Source organism: Candoia aspera, chromosome 4 (genome assembly GCF_035149785.1).
Source record: "Candoia aspera isolate rCanAsp1 chromosome 4, rCanAsp1.hap2, whole genome shotgun sequence".
Taxonomy (NCBI): Eukaryota; Metazoa; Chordata; class Lepidosauria; order Squamata; family Boidae; genus Candoia; species Candoia aspera.
In genome coordinates, this window is record NC_086156.1 from 49,302,580 (window position 1) to 49,324,463 (window position 21,884).

Below are 21,884 nucleotides of genomic sequence, written 5' to 3' on the forward strand. Positions count from 1 at the left end.
AGTAGTTTTTATTTTATTAGAAAACACCACAGCAAAGAGAAATATGGATGGGTGTTGGCTTGGAAACAAGGACTGAATTCAAAGAGAACATGCAAACAAAGGAAAAGTAAGTAAACTTGTCCAAAATGGAGACTGAGCCTCACAGAAAAATAGTTATGAGAAAAATCAGGCAAGCCTTTCAGTACATCCAAAATAATTGATTAACTAATTATCTTAGAAGTCTGCATGTGATTGTTTCCTCCCTGAAAGCTAGAAGATTCTCATCCCGATCATTCATGTGATCCTGAATGGGTTCTGATTCCAGGAAGATTCAAGGTGAAAAGCCTGAAAGGAAAACCACTCAAGCTTTAACATCAAGATCAGTCATGTTTACACAAGAATGTGGCCAAAAGTCTTTCCTGGGTTACCTTACTAGAAGTAAAGTTATTAGGTTGCAGTCACTTGCACATCTCTTTGGAACTGTTGGAGATCTCAGCAAATCAGCATGCCTCATTAGCATGTGGATGAGTTTGCTCTAGGATGCAAATTCTCTATGTGCTTCTAGAGGAAGCTGTTTGTTGTCCCTCCCATATTCCTTATCTCACTTCCTCCTTCTTCACCATCTGGGAAGGGAGCATGAGGCTTCCATCTCTCTTGGGCCATGCGGTGGGCCTAGAATTCAGGAGTTTTCCCCTTTCTCCTTGCAGCCTTCAGCAGCAATGAGGGCTGAGGGTCAATTCAGTTTAGGGAAAAGAAAGAAGAACAAAAATCATCATTTTTCTTCTAAATGACTGTAACTGGACCAAATAAATCAGTAAGACTCCATTTACTTACTTTTGAACCTACTTCGTCTAAGTGTGTAATTCTTTATGCTTGGGTGGGCTGTGTGTGTAAGATCAATAACTTATATTTCTCTAACGTGCTCATTAATGCTATTTAAGATCATATTCTTTTTCTGTGTGTGCATCTTTTGCTGTGTTAAGCTCTGCTCCATTCAGTGATCCTAGCTGTCCACTAATGGCTTCAGGAACCAATGGGGAACTATATAGAAATGTTGTCCTTCCTTACTCTACTTTAGAAGGGTAGTAAAGACTGTTCTGTACTGCTGAGTTTTAAGCAGTGTATTATGATTCCTCATTCTTTACTTTTAGTGTCATTTCCCACTTTTATGCATTATGCTTTGATTCTGGGATTCTTGGTTTGATGATAAATCTTAATTAGTATTTTTATTGTACATCAGCCCACAAACTTGATAGACAGGGGATTTAATATATAAATCTAAGAAATAAGTAAGAAACTGAAGATAAGGGAAGGAAGGAAGGAAGGAAGGAAGGAAGGAAGGAAGGAAGGAAGGAAGGAAGGAAGGAAGGAAGCTAAGCATGTTCATATTGTCTTATTCAGCTGAACTGTGCTATTGTGAAATGGGGGCTGGGGAATCATCAAACTGTCTGGGAACTCCTTTTCATTTTGGAGGTGGTTCATTACATCACATATGTAAAGTTAACATGTTGCAGGATGCCCTCCCTATTGTTATGTTGGCTGTCAGACTATACCTTGATCAAGCACAGCTACCAATGATCAGACATCAGTTTTTGATCAAAATGGATGTTTTCATTTACCTTCAAAAAATGAATGAAAAGCTGAATAATGATTTTTTAAAAAGAGATAATTCTCACATTCACATGTGAATGTGAATAAAGAGGGGGGGGGGGGATCAATCTAAAAGTACTCCAGTGCTCCAGAATATTTGTTTCCTTTTTCTTCTACCATTACAGAGCTCTCTTCTCAATTCCATGCAGGAATTCTGACTCATATAATGTCTGCAATTGTGGGTTGCTGTAAAAGTTCACACAGATATGGGAAGTCAATTTATCTTCAATCTGTTTAGGTATGGTTCACAGAATGTGTTAAATATCCCTATCATATCCATGTATGTGTCTTCCCTATGGATTCAACATCACACAGTTCTCTCCACTACGCAAGAAACATTCACAGGTAAGTTACTACCACCACTTCTTCCTTTCCAGTCTATCACTGTTAGGAATAATCAGGCCAAGGCAATAGTTCTTACTAAATAGGTGACCATTTCAGTTTATATTTCCGTTTTGCTCTTAAATGTTTGTTTTAATTTATTATCTCTATCTATCTATCATCTATCTATCTATCATCTATCTATCTATTTATCTATCATCTATCTATCTATCTATCTATCTATCTATCTATCTATCTATCTATCTATCTATCTATCTATCTATCTATCTCTCACAACTGGCTGGCTTATAAGAACAAGCTCCCAGGGATTTAAATTGGGGTTAATGCAGTGTTTAATATGTTGGACCCAGATTCAAGTCCTCTCTCAACCAAAGAGTTCACAGGGTAAGATTGAGCCAAGAGAGCAACTTATTTTACAGAGCTATTCTGGGATAAAATGTGTGTGTGGGGGGGGGGGGGTATAAAGAAATCACTAAGTTTGAAGCCCAATTACCCTCTTAAAGAATACCTTCTCCAAAATGTAGTAATAGTAGCTTTTTCAATAGGGTCTCTATCCTAATAATCAGACCTGGTCAGCACCCAACTTAATAGTGCATATGCCAGATTCAGGGGACCCTCCAATATGGATGCTAGGCTCCTGTTTAATTAACACACACACTCACACAAACACACACACATTTTAAAAAAAACCACCAAAGAGGAGTATTGTGTGAGGCAGAGAGCCATGTGTTCTCCAGAGCCTCTTGTTGGACCTAGAATCATTCCAGAGAAATGAAGATCACTTGGTTCCTTTATTTGGATCATAGGCTATGTATTGATGTCCATGCCATTCCATGTAATGTCAAGTGCTTATCCAGTCATTACTATCCTGGATAAATTCCATAGTGCTACCCAGGTTCTTTTCAAATCTAGTAACAATTGGCTTTGCTAGTTTTGCAAAGTGTCCATGTGTAGTTCTGAGCCTTTGCCATGCAACATCTGGAAGACAGTGAAGTTAGGCTAGATGCAATGAAGGACACTTGAAAAGTTTTCGCCTTATCCTAGCCCTTGTATTCATTTGAGGCTTCCTCTAACAATGGTATAGCAGTCAGGCAGATTACTTGCTTGTTTAACTTATACTCTGTTTTATAATACTAATATGACCTTCTAAGTAGTTTATTTCCACACCCTAAAAGGTCAGGTTGCAATCCTCAATTATATATGATACCTCTAAATCAGCCTTTCTCAACCTTTTGACCCCAGAGGAACCCTTGAAATATTTTTCAGGACTTGTGGAACCCCTGCATGTTCAGGCTCAAATATAGGCCAGAAGTTACAAAATTACTCTATTTGTTTCATGTGTAGGCCTGTATATATGCATTAACAGTATTCTTAAACTAAAAATAAAGAATAAAACTTACATCTTTAATGGGAAGTTGCCCAAATTTGAAATAATTTTAATAAGAATTTTATTAAGTTTCAAGCAAAGATAAAAGCTACAGAAAAACAAAAAACTACAAAGAAAAAACTAAAAAAGTGTAAAACCACAAAAGAAAATGTTCAAAATTACAAAAAGAGGTGATTTCCGACTTTTAACAGCAAGGATATACAACAATTTTCCATAATCAATCCCTTACTCTCTATTAAACCAAAATCACATTATTTCTGTAAATCATTCCATTGGCACATTATAAAAATCACTAAATGCAGTTGCTCCCTCCTCTTATATTGAAAGAAAAGAAAAAATATAAATCTCCTAATCAACTTCCCCCCCAAAGATAACATTTATTTATTTCCTTCCTACTACTATTCTATACATTCCTGTCTATAATAATAAAGATCAAACTAAAAAACATATAAACTGTCTGCCATTGTACTTGATAATACAACAGTTTTAATAATCTTAATCATATTAAACCCAAAACCAGACATTTATTATTTTTATTAAACCGTAATAATCTTAATCCAAATCATTAAAGATAAATGAAATCAGCCAAACCCTAAAAGCAATCCAGATAAATATTCTTAAACCCTTATCCCACTTCAAAATAAATCAGAGCATTTACATATCCCCACAATGTACACAGAGCTTTTTTCTTAGAAAAATCGAACAGCCCAACTGCCACCCTCAAAAACTCTGACTTCTCTTCACGAAACCTCCCATATATAATAACTCCTTCTTTTCCATCAGAAGATCAATTTCACTTATGGCTTGTAACTTGATCTCTCCGTTTAATTTCTTCAGCTCGACTATCCAATCTTCATCCAGCATTTCAACAGAAGTCCTGATCTCACTCTTAGAAGACATATTTCTGTCACTGTTAAATTCCTGTTTCATCCACGACATCCCCAACCAGATGACACCTTTTAGATCTCATGTTTTCCACAATGTCCTGAATGCCTTGCATAAAAACTTGGTAAGAATCAGAAAGAATCTGTTTAAAATCTCATTGGAAGTCAGAGAAGGTCTGTTTAAAATCCTCCATGTCTCAAGCAGTAGATTCTGGCACCCCCAGGAGCTTAACCAGTGAAAGTCAAAGATATGAAAAAATTCCTAAATGTGTTTACGTAAGCGAAAGTGAGATGTGCAGACAGTTCCCCAGGGAAAGTAGAAACAGAAAACTGAAAGTTCAAAACAGCCAATTCAATGTGTAGGAAAATGCTAATAACTTCAAATTTAGTACAAAAATAATAACAGGGAGACAATTATTTACTCTCAATCTTCCTTAATATTTGATGGAAAATAAAGTCCAAAACTTAAAAAGAATTTTTTTAAAAACTGATCCCAAAATAAGTGAAGCACTAAGAGAACCTGCTTCTCCTTGCTGTAGAAAGCCTCTCTTAAGGTACGTGTACTTAAAGAAATATAAATTGGGTGATTTAGAAATGAGGTGGTTGGTCTTAGTGTCCCTTTAAGTCTATAGCATGGCTTGGAAATGGTGACATCCCAGGCTGCTGTTATTAGTCAAGCACAAACGCTGCTTGCAATCTTCTGGCTGCAAGCAGCTGTCTGGAGGACAGATGGGGTGATTCCAGGTGTTTTCATTTTTCCAGAAAAACACTCTTGGGCTTTAGGAAAAACCTGCCTGAGCCTGAAAAAAATGCTGCGTTGTTAGTTCTGCCTGCTTAGCCTGCAGGCACAGCTGTTTAGTCCACCATGTCCCCACCGGAAGTCCCCGAATTTGAAATAATTTTTAAATAAATCGTGATCTCCCAGGGAACTTCTACTGACCACTTGTGGAACTCTAGGGTGCCACAGAGCCCTGGTTGAGAATCCCTGCTCTAAATTACTGATGAAGGAACAAAGTATCCACAGTGTATTATATGCATTCCTTTTCTAAACATTTTGTGTATTTTCCTCTTTGGTTTTTTACAGATGTATTACTTATTTAAGTATTTACTTACCTACTTACTAGGTCTTATATCAATGGTGTGCCGGTAAATGTTTAACAACTGGCTCTGCCAGCTCCATAGCTGCCACCGTGCCATGCCACTAGCCACTGAACAGCTGACTGGCATGCTAGATTTTGTGGCTCATCTCTGCTTTCAACCACCTCACAAAATTCCAGAAAATGTAACAATTAGCTCCAGTGCAGAATTTAGGCACAAGCTAAACAAGCTACAATTTATGACCTCACAATCCGCAGGACCTCACAAAACTTCAGAATATCCATTTTCTGATTGGGCAAATGAGTTCATTATTACTTACAGTTGTAATCAAAATTACTCAACCCCCATTGCAAATCAGGGTGATTGTCAAAATGTACAGACTTTCAGCTGTTTGCAATGAACAAATCAAACAAAAGCAATTGAAATAGCTCAACACACTGAATGCTTCAAGTGGTGTCCCCAAAGTCAACTGAAAATGCAACTTATAATGACTTCTCCAGTCTCAAAATTATTCAACCCCTTCATGGCAACCATCTTCAGTACTTAGTAGAGCACCCTTTTGCTGTTATGACCTGCTGCAAATGAGATGCATAGCCAGACACAGCTTCTGGCAGTGTTCCTGAGGAATCTTAGCCCATTCCTCATAAGCAATGACCTCTAGTTCAGTCATATTCTTGGGTTTGTGTGCTGCACCTGCCTTCTTCAAATCCCACCAGAGATTTTCTATGGGGTTCAAGTCAGGTCACTGTGATGGCCACTGTAGAATCTTCCAGGACTTCTTCTGCATCCAAGCCTTAGTGGAATTTGAGGTATGCTTGGAATCATTGTCCTGTTGGAAGGTCCAATGATGCCCAAGCTTCAGCTTCCTTATAGACGGCATGACATTTTCTCCTGGGATTTCCTGATACTTCAATGAATCCATCTTGCCATCCATATGCTTCAGGTTTCCAGTGCCAGAGGATGCAAAGCAGCCCCAGAGCATCACTGAGCCACCACCATGCTTAACTGTATGCTTCATTCTTCTTCCTCCAGACATACCACTGATCCATCAGGCTGAAAAGTTCCAGTTTTGTTTCATCGCTCCACAGAACAGAATCCCAAAATTTCTGTGGCTTATTTATATGATTTTGAGCATACTGGAGCTGACTTTTCTTGTGCTTTTGGGTCAGTAGTGGTGTACGTCTTGGAGTTCTGGCATGGAAACCTTCTGTCTTTAGTATGGGCCTTACTGTGCTCACTGAAATCTCAGTGCCTGTTGCCACCAAGTCTTGCTGCAGGTCTTTTGCAGTCACTCGAGGGTTTCTCTCAACCTGCCTCTTCAGAAATCTGGTTGCAGCCATTGACAGCTTCCTTTTTCTGCCCCATCCAAGTAGTATAACCACTGTTCCTTTAACTTTGAACTTGCGAACTATGCTTCCAATGGTGTCTCTAAGAATATTCAGTGCCTTCGCTATCTTTTTGTATCCTGTTTCTTGTTTGTGAAGGGCGATGATCTCTTCTCTTACCTTTTTGGGCCATTCTTTTGACTTAGCCATACTGTATTTCTAACATGCAGTCAAACGTGACACTCAACAAACCCCTAGCCAGTTCAGGTATTTCATGTGTTCCAGCTCAAGCACACCTGGCACAACTAATGAAGCCCTTGATTAGCTGCATCAGGTGTGCTTGAGACAACACCTGTTTTGCATACTGTATGTGTGCTGTTGTGATGGATTCTATTCAGGGGGTTGAATAATTCTGAGACTGGAGAAGTCATAAGTTGCATTTTCAGTTGACTTTGGGGACACCACTTGAAGCATTCAGTGTGTTGAGTTATTTCGATTGCTTTTGTTTGATTTGTTCATTGCAAACAGCTGAAAGTCTGTACATTTTGACAATCACCCTGATTTGCAACGGGGGTTGAATAATTTCGATTACAACTGTATATTAATAAAAGTGATGCTGATTACTTATTTTGTCAGCATTTTGTATACATATTAATGTATCTTAAAATTATTTTTAAAATTACATTTAACTATTGTTCTCAGGGTTTCCTATATTATAATCTATGAGAGAGATCAAGCCAGCCAAATGATAAATATGTAATGAGTAAATGCATTCATTTGAAAATAATTTGTATTTTTCAATTTAAGTACCTTGCTATTAAATAATTAAAACATATATAAGTTTTCAATTTTTTTTTGTGGTGACCCAAGGTACTGTTTTGGTACATACCTTAGTGAGACCTTCTGGTGTAACTTTTTAACAAGGGGCCTCCAAGCTTTAGAGAGCTTAAAGCGTCACCAAGCCTAAATCTGGCACTGATGGGCTCTCAACCCAATACAAGTAGGCTCAAGCACATTGCTGCCTTACATGCTGCTCTGAACCATGGAGACGTAGAGTCATAAGAGGCTTAAAAATAGTATAGAAAAATAATAACATCAGCAAAACCAAAGTGAAACAACAAATTGCACTTATGGTAATCTTTGTGCCAAATAAATAAACAACTATCATACATACTGTAGCAGGGGTCCTCCCTCATCCCAACAGTTCCCCAGCTGAAGCCTTTTAAATAAGCAGGTCATAACAGCTTTCTAGAATGTTAACAGGGAAGGCAATAGTTCCCTTATTCCTCCTGCTCATTCACCAGATAATTTCCTACAATAAACTTATTGCGGGATAGGTTGGCCTGAAAGATCACATTTGGTTATCAAAGATATTTCATGAATAAGAAATGACATGATGCTTGACCACTTGGGTGAGTTCTTCCTTTTAGTCTGAGAGTTGTTTCAGTTTGCAGCTTGTGGAAGTGATATGGAAACTGGCCTCCACTAGAACTGAAAAGCAAAATTATTAGTCTGATTTTGAAAGGAAAGTAAGTTTTATAAGAATCCTCCTTGCTGTGGAATTCTTAAATATTCAGATGCTGGAAGTGCTCTGCTGGTTATCTGATGGCATCTTCAATTATAAGCTGATACATGAGATTTAACAAGGTAATCATATTGACAATACAGTATATAATTTGAGATTGTTTTATTTGGAAATCTGATCTACATCAGGTTAATTAGGAGTACAAATGTTAACGAGTGTGTTGTTACTTGGCATGGCTGTCTAATGTTTTAAAAGTTCATATTATTTATTTGCATTTTACAAATTCCAGTTTCTGCCTCAAGTTGAGACACTATATCCTACTCTTGGTAGGAGGCTGCCTGAGTTCACAGTTCTGTTCATCCTTGGATGCCTATGATTGGCATCTTCCAGTGAGTTTGTACTGCTACTCCCATGCCAGTTCAGAATACTGGGTATTGTAGTCAAAGCACATCTGGAAGGCACTAGGTCAGGGAGAGCATTCCAGATAACTGATATCATGCAAAACATATGACTGTCCTTCAAAAATAAAAGGTCCATTTAAGTCTTAATAGAAACAGAGGAATAGCCAGGTTCTGATGTTTAAATAATATTTTTGGCTTTTCTATTACAACTCTAGAATAGAATAGAATATCTCTGAATCTACTTTCACGTCATAACGGTAATCACGGTCAAACTTATTCTAGGTGGACAAAGCACTACTAAAAAAGAAAAGTTACACAAGAAACATTTTTTAAATGTTTCCTTTTGCTTTAGGCAATTAAAACATCTGACATCTTCTCCCAACACCCAGTTATCTTTTTGATAAATTCCCTCTATTTGTGATGCATCTCATTATATTGCTAATATAGCATCATATATCCATGCTGATCAGCGGTCTTGAAGGATTCCAAGGAGTGCAGAACAATGAAAAATCTTTAGGTTGGAAATAATCTGTAAAGTCAACAAAACCCATATTGTCCAAAGAAAATGAGGTGTGCTCAGTGGTCATCAAATGCTGGGGATGGAGAAAGAAAAACAGAATTGGATGGGAGGAAATTGAATAGAATATGGCAATGGATTGATTCAGCAGGATCACTCTGCCCTTTTTTTCCTCCAACCAGCAAATCGTGGGGAGGGAGGGAGGGAGGATCTGATCTGTAGGAGGAGGAAACCTGCCAGCACAGAGGCAGGAGTGAATTTAACTAAAAGGAATTGGTGGATCAGGTAGCCAGGGAGATGAAGTGAGGCCAAATTCCTCTGAATAACAGCCAGAAAAGCTGGCTTCAGAAAATCTAACATCAGCAAAGTCAGTTAGCAGCATTTTTTTTCTTAGAAGAATAATTTACAAGTGTTTGTTATCAGGGAAATCTCAGGTTGGGCCACATCTGTTTGCAGGCTAACTTTCCCCCATGAGACATCCTTGAGATTCGCCAGCCCCAACTGCTGAGGCCAGGCATGCCATTTGGGGAGATTTTAGAGGTTATGCTCAATGCCCAAGGCATCACTTACTGGTTCTGCTATTACTCTCTGTGAACTGTTCATTCTTGAATGATGCAGGGATGATCAGTCGTGGTTAGTGAAGCCATCTTTTGAAGCAGTCTAACTAACAACACTCCCTGCTCTAAATCCCACCGGCTGCCAACAAGCTTCAGAGTTTTCCAAATGTTGACCCAAACATTCAACAATCACTTTGACCCTGGAAAATGCAACCCTGTTGTCAAACAAGCATTTCTTTTCAGGTTTTGCTGATATAGCCAAAAGTAAAGCCTTGTCTCCGTGCCTCAAGGATTTATCCACAATTGCCTTAGCTAGAGGATCATGTTTTTGGTCTATTTCAAAAGTAGAAACCACACTTTCATCTCTTCACCAAGGGCCAACTTGTTTCACCCAGGGAAAGAACAGCAAGGACTGTTGGGGCAGCCAAAAATGTCAAGAGAACAGATGGGAGGGGCATATGGGGAGAAAGTAGATGAAGAAGGAGAGAGTTGCTGTGCTTAAGGAGCAAACAGATTCACATTGGTTTATTCAGCAGGATAGTGGTTTCACTGTGATGCTTGCCCTGTTCAACAAAGAACAGAAGAAAAGAGTGGTGTTGCATTACTGAACAAGATAATGGCCTTGGTTTTCTTTAAGCTGCAAGGGTTCAGCCTTTGTCATCCAGACAAAGATATGCTACTTAAAGTATTCCAAAACATTCAGTTCATTACTGCTGATTACCATATCCTGGCTTCCTTTTCACTGCACCAGCAGCTGCTATCCTGAGATTCCCTAAACCACAGTTCCCATCTTCCAACAAACTCTACCAGGAGAACAGAGGATGGCAGCTCCAAATCATTGATTAAATGTCCCCCAAATGAATCAACAGTGACATGACAGTCCACTGTGTGCTAGATCTTCAGGGAGGTACTAACAAAGCCTGTCACATCCCACTGAAAGCCAGTGCTAAGAATTTAGTTGAAAGAAGACAAAGGAAAGAGCAGAGATAATGGTGTCTCACCACCACAAAGAGCCCACCAATCTAAACATCAGCCCAGTGTTAGGTTTAGGAGCTAGACACCCAGAAGCCCACTGGACAGGGCTTCCCAAGATGAGCTGCCTGTTTCCATGACCACCCCTTGCTGATAAAATCTGATGGCTGTCCAGAAGAAGGCACAAGGAATCAAAGAGAAGGCCTGCAGATCAGTAGAAATGTTTCCAGCTCTATTCTTGCCATCTGTTGTAAATGATAATGCCAGTGACGATGGAGAAGACCATGGCCACCAGTGAAAAGAAGACTATCAAGAAGAGAGCAAGGCCACTCATGGGTTCCATCGGTATCTCCATCCCAGGGAGCTTCATGTTCTCCACCACAGGAAGGAAGACCTCTTTGTCACACTTCTCTTTCTCCAGTGTCCATTCAACCATCAGCTGGTACAATGTCAGAGAAATTATGTTTTGATTGTCTGACAAGTCTCCCATGACAGAAGAGATTCCAAAGAAGTATCCATGTGGTAAATGGACTCCAGGAATTTGATGCAATCTCTCCATTCATGCTTTCTGTCAATATCAAGCAAGATGGTAAGGCTCCTCTTCACGTAGCAGACCACCAGGAAAGTGTTGTGGTCCGGGTTGCACACCATGGCTGTGTAACCACCAAGTTCAGTCGGCCTCTCATCCCTGTCATTGTCATAGGCAAGCAACCCATTGCCAAGACATATGGGAACACATGTTCCTGCTGCTTCTCCTTGTTTGGGTAGGTATCTACAAATACACCCAGCCTTATGAAGTTATCCTTGCTGTCAAAGACTGGCCCTGGCTGCATTCAATCCTTTGTGTACCAGATGGCAAAGCCTCTCCAATGAGGTTTTCTTTCCCTTGCCCATGAATTTTGAAATGCACTTCCATCTCCAAGTTTCTCAAGTAACAAGGCACTCTATTCCAGAAAGCACCCTTTTGCTTTGGATATCCGAACTGAGACAAACAAACTGGGTCATTGCCCACAAGTTCCCACAAGGAGAAACTGGGTGATCCAACACCCTGATAAGGCATGGTGAGCGAGTGCTCCCACTTCAGGTGCTCCTCCATCTGTTCCGCCCAGATTCCCCAAAGCAGCAGCAGCAGCAGCAGTAGCCACCACAAGAGCCCAGCATTCCTGCCACCAGCTTGTCGAACCGCCGCTGCCATCTTCCTCTCTCTGCACTTCAGTACAACCCCATGATCTCCAGTAGGACTCTAGACTGAACATGTCACTTGAAGCAACCTTCTTCTCAGCACTACATAAAATGTTCCACATGTAATTCCTTGTCATAAAGCAAATGGCATCCATTAGAAAATTGGATGCTATGGAAATTTAAGTATGGGGCCTTTTAAGTTTGAGGCCTTTCCTATTCTATTGTCCTGTTTCCATTACATGTCATTTCTCCTTTTTTTTCTTTCAGAAAATAAAGGATTGTCGAAGATGGGATGCTGGTGGTTGAATTGGAGGGGACTGGGTCAAACTCAAAATCTGAACAGGGCAGACTTGCTTTTTTAAACCCTTGTATTTTTAATACTTACCCCATCCCTAGAAGAGGCCAGTCAATGTTATTCTGAGGGGAAGTCATTTCCTTCTTTGGCTGGAATTAAATCCCACATACAATGCAGTGTAAATGGAACAAAAAGCATTTTAGATGTAAACATACAGTATATACAGGATTATTAAATCCCTTGGAGATAAAAAAAATCTAACACAGAATTTAGAACACTATTTTCCAACCTACTGATGGAAAAAAAGTAAGGAATACGATATTCTTGGAAGTGAGATAAAGTACATCCTGTAGTTTGCAAAGATGAAGTAAAAGGAGGTCAAATTACTTTCATTTGAATGTTTAGACACCATTATTTTCCCTCCTATTTCCATTTGAGGGTTCACCTGAGTTTAAAAATGGTGGAAAGGATCTTTTGGTTACAGCGGCCATTCCAAAAAGACCTCCATTGAAGGATTCTTCCATTCAAACGCAGTTGATTATGTATTTATCATTTGTTTGAAATATTGTATACTGAGCAGTTTGCAATAATTCTACAATGATCATAATAATTGTATAAAGACAATCTCAAGGAGAGTTACTGGCTGGGGAAAACTATCATAGAAAGATGATTTTTTTATACGCCATCCTTGAGTCCTGGTGTGCCACAATGAATAGATAAAGAAAGGGGGAAAAAAGATGGGAAGTTGCTCATCAGCTTGTTGGCCATTTCCCCACTAATGACTTCCAGCATTTTCAAGTGTCTTCTGGCATCACCCACAACCATTTTTGACACCTGTCCTCCTTAACTTTTATATAGGTAGAAAGAGTACAGGATAGCTCTAGAGGCCAGAAGCCACTAGTGGAAATCCTGCTTTAGTGCAGCCATGCAGGTTACGCTATTACTGCCTTCCCCATCTCACAGCGAGATGTATATTCAAGTACAGTATAAATTAACAAATACATTCACATATAGAAATCTGATGCAAACCTGTTTGGTCCTGCACTTCTCTTGGCAACACAGAAGTCACAAGGTCTTCCATAAAAAACAGTACAAGACAATGGTTATTTTAAAAAATCAACTGTGCCCCCACCCCGCTCCAATCATTGTGTCTACAGTTTTACAATTCTACAACCCAGCCAAGAAATCTCCACCCCAACACTCTCCTTATCGCTTCAGGACACAAGAGAAAAGTACCTGCTGGGGACCTAATTGCAAGCTTGAACAGTCAGGGAAGCAAAGCTAGGAATATGTGACGAGTTATAAAATGCCTGCAGATTTTACACCCAAACAGAGTCTACAGGAAGTTACCTTGTGCTCAGGAATATATTCCTTTTCCATTGGATGTCTGCCAGAGAGGATTGATTTAATTAAACAAGCTGGATCATAGTGACCTCTAGGGGTAGAAAGAACATTTGCATCTGTGGTCCAAAGAGAGACAAAATGTGCAATTTTCCACTGCAAAAGGACTTACCTGCATATGGTGTGTAAGATTAAAAGAAAAACACCAGGCAAAAAGATGTCCATATACCTTCAGCTTAGCTTGCAACTGTGTTATTAGAAACAACTTATCATGATTCTTTTATTTAAAAAGAGCTTACACAAGAAGCAGGAAGTATTCTGACATTCTTGTCATTCATGCTTGGGGTAACGATTTGTGGACAGTTCTTTGAACAAAGAAGCGGCCAATCTAAAAAAAACCCTATCTATTTGGAATCATATGTCTTAAACTTTAAAGAAACAAGTAGCTAATTCATATTCCTATACTGGAAAAAAAATATTTTGTTTTGTTTTTTGATCCAGTATCCATCTGCTTCCCTTGGACTGCAAACTGGAAGTGACTTTTGGGGAAGACAGCCTTACTGGATTTGCAGACTCACTCGTTTTCCAGTTTAGGATCAAGTGAGCATATTGGGATATACATAAAGCAATATAAGCCACAACTCTAAAAAATCTCATAAGACTTTATCAGTTCTTCTCCTTGATGTATAGCATAACAGTGGAAGCCGCTATAGCCAGCAAGCAAGGGCAATCTATTATTCAATGTCCATGCTTGCAAGAGTGAATTACTCCACTTTGTTATATTTTACGGAGCCAAGGCTGAAAAGTTGAATATATAACCTGTTCTTAAATAATATTATTTCTGTCTCTACCATCATTCCCTGACTGTGGCAATTTGCTGCATGACCCTGTATTTCTGGTCACCACACTGAGATTAATAACAGAAAGGAAAAGGGGAGGGGAAAGAGAGATTTCCTTGCTCATTGAAGCAGCAGAGAAAGGGAGTTGAACAGTTTGGCAAATCAGCCACCCATCACAAACCAGAGCATATTGGAAACCTGGCCCAGATTTCTTCTGGGTCAAGGAAGTGATTCTGCATTGCTACAGGCGTTTCAAGACATCTGGTCACTATTCTGCTCAAAAACACACATGAATGTGCTTTAAAATTAATTTGCAAGGGAATACTCTCCAGTGCTGTTGGTGCTAATGTAAAACAACAAGAACAGCTTAAGGTTTACAAATTGATATCCACATTTCTGACAAGGAGAAACACCATTTTAAAGATTCAGGATGACAGTAGGGTGCCTGAATTCATAGACAGATAGAGCCTCTTTTTGAATACTGTTTCAAACTGTGCAGATTTGTTAGTTCCAGCAGTTGGATAAGTACATCTTCTTGTAGCTGTACTCAGTTACTGCCATGGAGTGATAACTGAGAAAGAGGGCCCAAAATCCATGGTTGGCTGAGGGCCTATAACAGCCTGATGATCTCTAGTCCAGATGTGTTAGAACTACACCTGCCAGAATTCTTAGTCTGATGGCCATACCAGCTAAGCAACCTATAAGTTGTACTCCCAACACATCTGGATGGTGTCAGGCTGGAGAAGGCTTCTCTGTAATATGGTCTGCATAAGCTCAAATCATACATATTTAGGCCAGGCTGAATGAAATTTGCTAGCATAGGCTGCTCATAAGCGCTACACAAATTAAGTGTTAGTATTATAGTGGTTAGTAGTGACCAGTCCCAGTGGATCGGTGAATTGTACTTTTTTCACCTTTCCCATGCTTAAGCCTTATTTCTGTCTGCCAGCACAATACAGCACCTGAAGAACTAGATTAGAACCATGTCTGAGATATGAAGGTAAGAAGATAATTTATACTGAGAAATGGCAGAACATCATTGCCCTTAGCCTTTTACTGTATTGACAATTTTCAGCCTTTTGAGAAGGAGAGAAAGAATGAGTGTTCCACCTGGCAGGTCCACTGCAAAATCAATGACCTTAAATTACAGATTAAATTACACAGTAAATCGAAAATGTTCTAAATCTTAAAAGAATTCAACAATAGGCAAATCATTTCACTGAAGAACAGACACTTGGATATTTCTCTAGCCCAAAATTTACAAGTTTCTATTGGGTTTCTTTTAAGCCCAGTCATTTTTATTTATGTTACAGATGATGCATTGGATGATGGCTTTCTGAAAACCATGCTCATGCTCATAAAGTGACTCAGGACAGCAGTCTGAAATTCCATTCCAGCCATGATGAAGAAAAATAGGTAATTTCTTACAGCAACACTAGAGGTCACTTTAGAACAGTATTGGCTACATTTAGTTCTGGTAATTCTTTAATAAATCAGGGATTGAACATGAGACATTTACTGTGGGAGTCCTGGCTCTTTCATGCAGTCCACCATGGACCCAGCAGAAGTGAATTTCAGTATGTTATAATATGTAATATGTTAAAACTTAAAGATAGAAGAGACCCCTTGGCAATCTCATAGATTTTAGAATGTAGTAAGTGCAATATTTTTTCATCTTTTTTCACATTTTTCTCAAGCCTTGATGGCCAGAGGAGTTATTATGAGAATGCCCTTGATAAAGCGCTGCCCAGGCTTATTGTAAATATGCCAATCTCCTACTTTTTGATATGACATTTATCAGATATTCAGATAAATGGACCTTTTCTTGAGAGGCTTGAATAGATGGAATTCAGTTTTAGGTCTCTCAAAATCCTCCCCCATAAAATCATGTTAAGACAACTGGCATAATTGGCAAAAACTACTATACATTTTTATTGTTTCCCACCATCAGCACAGAATCACTAGGAAGGTGGGTTCAGCCACAAATAATTTCTGATTTACTAGTTAGACCTGGGAGATCAGAGATGGAACAGCTTCCTTGACTGGGTAAGGCAATAGTCAGTCCTTCCAAAGAGGATGGCTTTCAATTATTCTCCACATTCTGTAAAACTGAAGATAATGCCAGCAGCATCTGCAGCAAACCATGATGATGTCAAAATGATGACCTGTGCATAATGGCATCAAGAAAATGCAACAATTACTAATGTATGTAGTCTTTTTGAGGGAGAAATTCATGAAGAACAATAAAGGCTCTACAATTTTAAAAAAATCTGGGGGAAAAGTGAAAATTCTGCCACATTTCATTCAAGGGGATATACACAATATTCCCGCCTCCCATTTTTCCCCACAGCAGCAACTGAGTAGGTTGGGCTAAGAGAGAGAGAGAGAGAGACTAACCCAAGTCACACTGTGAGCTCCTATAGCTGAGAGTGGAGTAGAACCTGGATCTCTCTACTGTCAGCCCAGTACTTTAACCACTACACTATATTGCTCTACCATTCCTGTCCTAACCTGCCAGCAGGACTTGAAAGGATAAATGGAGCTGCAGAGGACCTCGCATATGTATAGACGTCTGCGGATTGCTCTTTGGATCCTGGCTTTTGCCTTTGGCAGTGGAATGGTGGCATTCTTTTGTGAAAACTACAGTACAACCAAGTGGCTGCCTGAACATTTCTGGAATCCCTTAAAGAAAATAGTTAGGAATTTCTGAGAGTTGAAATTCAGACATACTGTATGAGGCAGGCCAGTGTTGGGGAACACTACTTTACTTATCCTGACAGATCCTCTGTGATGGCAATCATCTGCATTTATGGACAGTATCCTCAAGTCAAGTTTCCTGTCTTGTCTGTGGATAGGTGGGGTCTATGGGGGAGGAAAATCACCCAGTGCTGTATACTGGAAAAAAAGAAATAAAAAGGCCCATTTAGTCAACCCCATTTAACAAGGATAGCTATTCAGAGGGCTCCAAGGGCAACTGCAGGGTATGGGCAGAAACATCAAGATAATGGCTGCAACAGTGCTGTCATCATGTAATGACATCACATGCATGTATAAGAGGGGTGGAGCTTGTATCATGTTGGCGTGACACTGCTTTCACCATTCTCACAAAAGCACTAGCTCCTGTGGACGCATCTAGGATTGTTTTGTTTATGATTTTTAACTAATGGTTCAGTGCTGACCAGCATATTTAATAGAGAGCCACGTGTAAACTTCATTTTGAATTTTTGAACTCATTCTGGAGTAGTCATATAAACTAAGATCTTGGATTCTGAAAGAGCAAAATCCAGCCAGAACATCTTTTTTTTCAGTAGATGTTATTAGAATAAATGTTGTGTTCTATGGAAAATAGGCTTTTCAAAATTGGCTGAGTTCATACATCATGCTAAGTGACAAACAAGCAACCATCTACATTTGGTTTAGCATAATATTTGAGTCCAGCCAACATTACAGGGTCAAATATTGTTTGCAGGGTCATAAGGCTATAAGCTCAAAATATCTAGTGGTTTGAATAAGTGAATTTGAATGAGGGAAAGTTTATTGGATATCAAATATGTTTGCAGATATGTAAAGGAAAATTTATTTGGATACATGCACATGTCTCAGATTTGCCAGGATCCTGAATTGTGGGGTCCTTTGGAAAGATTGTAGGACTCTTTGGAATAAAGCTGGATTTCCTCCAAGGGAAGCAGTACCCAACTGGAACTTTCACAAAACTTCATGAGTGGTCTGGTATTTCAGAGGGCTATTGAAAAACAGACATTATGTCTGCCAAAATTTGTACTTTCCCCTTCCTACGGCTATATATGGAAAATGGCAGGGAGAAGAAGAAGGTTGAGTGGCTGTTAGATTTCTATTCTAATTACGCGAAATGATTTACCAGGTGTTCTACAAGGTTGAGTGTTAGATTATGTATTTCTCCATGCTGTTTTCCACTTTTCTTTTGTGGCTGTACTAATCACATTAAAAGAGCTGGCTCTTGAATGTGGTGGGTAAAAAAAGATATTTGTGGTTAGTTATACATAATGTTTCTGATTTCTTCTCCTTTTATGCACCAATCTTCATTCTTCCAAATGTTTCTTCAACCAATCTTCGATGTACTTTTAATACCTCCATTTCCATTCTTAGTTTTTCTTCTAGAACAGTAGTCCCAGACTTGGGGGGGGGGTAGAAGAGAAATTCCAAGGGACATTGCAAGGAGGTGAAATTTTTAGAAAAAAATTAGCGCCATATGAATAATTTTTAAAATTACATCCCATGAATTGCAAATGCCTTTATTTTTTTGTTTTTTTGATGTTCAATTGGTGGAGACGCTGCTATTCAGAAAGTTATATACGTTACCATTCTTTTTTTCTAAACTTTTTTTCTAGCACTTTTATGAATGTTTGGAAGCAATTGGGACTGTTTGTTTTTGCCTCATGATTGTTGGTGGGGAATAAGATATATAAGATAGTAGGTATATGTACAGTACTCATACTAGTAAATGCAAATACCAGCACTTGTAAGTTAGCTTGTAGAGGGTTACCATATGTCTTCAAAGCAGGACATGTCCTTCTTTTTGTCCTCATGTCCTCCATCCACTAGGCATAGCCTTAAACTTAAATATTGTCCAGCTTTTTGAGTGTCTTGTTTTTTGTTTTTTGTTTTTTTGTTTGTTTGGACTGTTTTCACAACAGTAGTCATTCAAATACATTTCATGTATTGTGATCTTGTAAATTATCTGCGTCTTTCACTCATCTGCCTAGATTTACTTTATTTGATTTATTTCCTGATTGATAAAAGGAATATATATTATATATGGCTTTATGTCATTGAAAAGAATAGGATTGACCATCTTCAGTGCATGTTATGCTACTTAGTTCTTAGCAATGCCATGAAACCTAGTCACTTGAGCAATACTTGACAATAAACCACAGTAAACTGAAAGATAAGCCAGTGGAATTTTTTGGGTGCTCAGCTTCAAAATTTGAAAGACGTGAAGTTAGAAATACTCTATTGGAACTTTTCATCAAATTTCAGACAAAGTAGTATAAGCGTCTTATGAACTATCATTGCTTCTTGGTAAAACTTAAAAACAAAACAATATAGAAAAAACTCGTCTGAAGCCTTGCTGGCTGAAAGCTGCTGATATTGTGCTAGGGGCCAAAAGCACAAAGGAACTATCATAAATTTGATTTCCTGAATAGTCAGTGAAAGGTTGGATCCATGAGCAGCTGGAAGAATTTACATTTCAAGCTATGGAGACAGTTAGAGCTTAACTTTTTTTGGTGGTGCTCCCTGAGCTTGGTTGTTTGCTTGCAGACATTTCATTACCCAACTAGGAAATAACATCAGTGCGAGTGAGTGTGGGATTTGCTCCCTGTTTATACACAGTAGCTTGCCCTGCCAATCTTGGTGTGGTTTTCTCCTTGGTAGTTCCTTGATTAGGGAATTGTTTTCTGCTTGATTGTTTGTCTCCTTAGTAGTTCCTTCTACTAAGTAGCACAATGTTGTCAATTATTTATGTTTGATGAAATTTGTGGAGGGGAATGCTTTTTTTAAAAAAAATTAAGAATTAATGACCACATCAAAGACTTCTGATGATATGAAAATGATTTCTGACTTTGAAAAAAATGAATAAACTTTCATGGGAAAAACTGGTTGGTGTGTCCATAGGTGTGCTGATGATGCTTTGCTAAATTTCTTACATTGGTGTAAGAAAACAACTGCTACAATCATGACTCGTGGTTATACTCAGATAAATTTTGGCTACTAAAACAATTCCAAATGATCACTGTGATTTGTTGAATTGGCCATCAGGGCTGCAAATTTTGGGAAGAAGAGTGCTCTAAATACAAAATATTTTTGTAGCACCTCATGGGTGTACATCATGAAACAATTCTGTTTCACATAGAGGCTGAATGGCTTTCCAAATGGATCATGCCTTTGAGTTTATTTCAGATGAAAGATTAAATTTTCTTCAAGCAACAGAAGAAAGAAGGGTTACAGCATGCATTTATAGACAAAATGGTTCAACTTTCAGTAGCATATTTGGTAGACATTTCTAAATCTTTGAACACCATTTTAAATCTTTGAACCTCTGTTTAAAACTGCAAGGAAAAATGTGGCAAATGTGTTGCATGCTGATGTCATGAAATTGTTTATATCCTACTTCAGACGCATTATGTGAAGACCCAGCTCTCTGGAGAAGACTCTAATGCTGGGAAAGGTGGAAGGCAAGAGAAGAAGAGGACGACCAGCAGCAGGGTGGGTGGACTCAGTTACAGTGGCAATGAGTGCACCGTTGGGAGACCTGAAAGACCAGATTATGGACAGATCGTTGTGGAGAAAATCTATCTACTTTATGTGGCCACTAAGAGTCAACAATGACTTGATGGCACATAATTAAAAAATGTAAGTTAGTCCTATTAAATCCCCTTTCTGGAAAGTTTTAGGCAGTTAAAAAACCACAGGATTTAAAGTAGTCTAGGTTTTTAATCTCTGCATTTATTTCTCTCAAATTGGACAGGCCCTTGGAAGGGTCTAGCATGCCTATGTAGTTGATCCCATTTTGTTTGGGTTTCTGAATGTTGCTTCAGATTCAGACCAGCCTCTGATTTGGTGTTTTCCAAACTGCTGAGTTGAGACTCTTCTGTCCAAACTTACCAGGCTATTCAAAGTCATTTCAGAGCAATGCTGCAAAGGAATATTCTGGATATCCAGGCTGAGATGAGCTGCTACCCGGCTGAGCCAGTACATGTGGCTTTGACATATGTGGCTTCTGGGCACCCTTCTCAGAGTGAAGTGGAGCAATGTCAAGGCCTTGTGGAGATGGTGTTTCACTTCCATGAGACAAAGTACATGGTGAGGTTCATCAGGGTTGATTCACACAAGACTAAAAATATGTTACAGGCAAGGTGAAGTGATGGAAAAATTGTATCTTTGATCATGTTGGACAGCTCATTCTGTACTTTATGTACTCATTCCATATCAAATGTAGGCCATCGCTTCTTGGCCTTTTGGCTAAGATCAAGTGTAGTATCTGTTCTTACCAGTTTAATGTAGACCAACCCAAGCAATGTGTAAATGAAACTTCATTTGAGAAATATATCTATATTTTAATTTGTGTTTCGATTTTTGACAAAAAGAAAAAAAATCAACATTCCTCTACTATGCCTTGGTAGAGGAAGTTTAAATAAAAGCAGAAATTTCTTTTACTGTATGTCTTCAAATCTGTTCTGTTAGTGGACATTGTTTTATACACATAAAATTGCCACTTCAACATTTGTATGATATTGGTTGTACTTCCAGTATTTCATTTGGCATGAAATACTTAACTGTGCTTGCCCTAAATTAAAAGGTAGACAAATAAAATTTTCCAGGAAAAAAATGTTCTTATTGCGTGGCTGAATATTTCATAGCCAGTTTGATCTAGTGGTTAAGGTGCTGGGCTAGAAACCAGGAGACTGTGAGTTCTAGCCCTGTCTTAGGCATGAAAGCCAGCTGGGTGACCCTGGGCCAGGCCCTCTCTCTCAGCCCAACTCACCTCACAGGGTTGTTGTTGTGGGGAAAATAGGAGGAGGAAGGAGTATTAGGTATGTTCGCTGCCTTGAG

The 21,884-nt window shown here is 38.9% G+C and overlaps 1 non-coding gene and 1 pseudogene across 1 annotated transcript; one reads left to right on the forward strand and one right to left on the reverse strand.

Annotated features, from left to right (window-relative positions):
• Positions 1–10,848: 10,848 nt before the first annotated feature.
• LOC134496214 (VIP36-like protein) lies at positions 10,849–11,590 on the reverse strand (annotated as a pseudogene).
• A 9,683-nt stretch (positions 11,591–21,273) lies between these two features.
• Positions 21,274–21,465, forward strand: LOC134498113 (U2 spliceosomal RNA). Its single transcript, XR_010067990.1, has one exon. It is a non-coding gene; the product is annotated as a U2 spliceosomal RNA (small nuclear RNA).
• Positions 21,466–21,884: the final 419 nt, after the last annotated feature.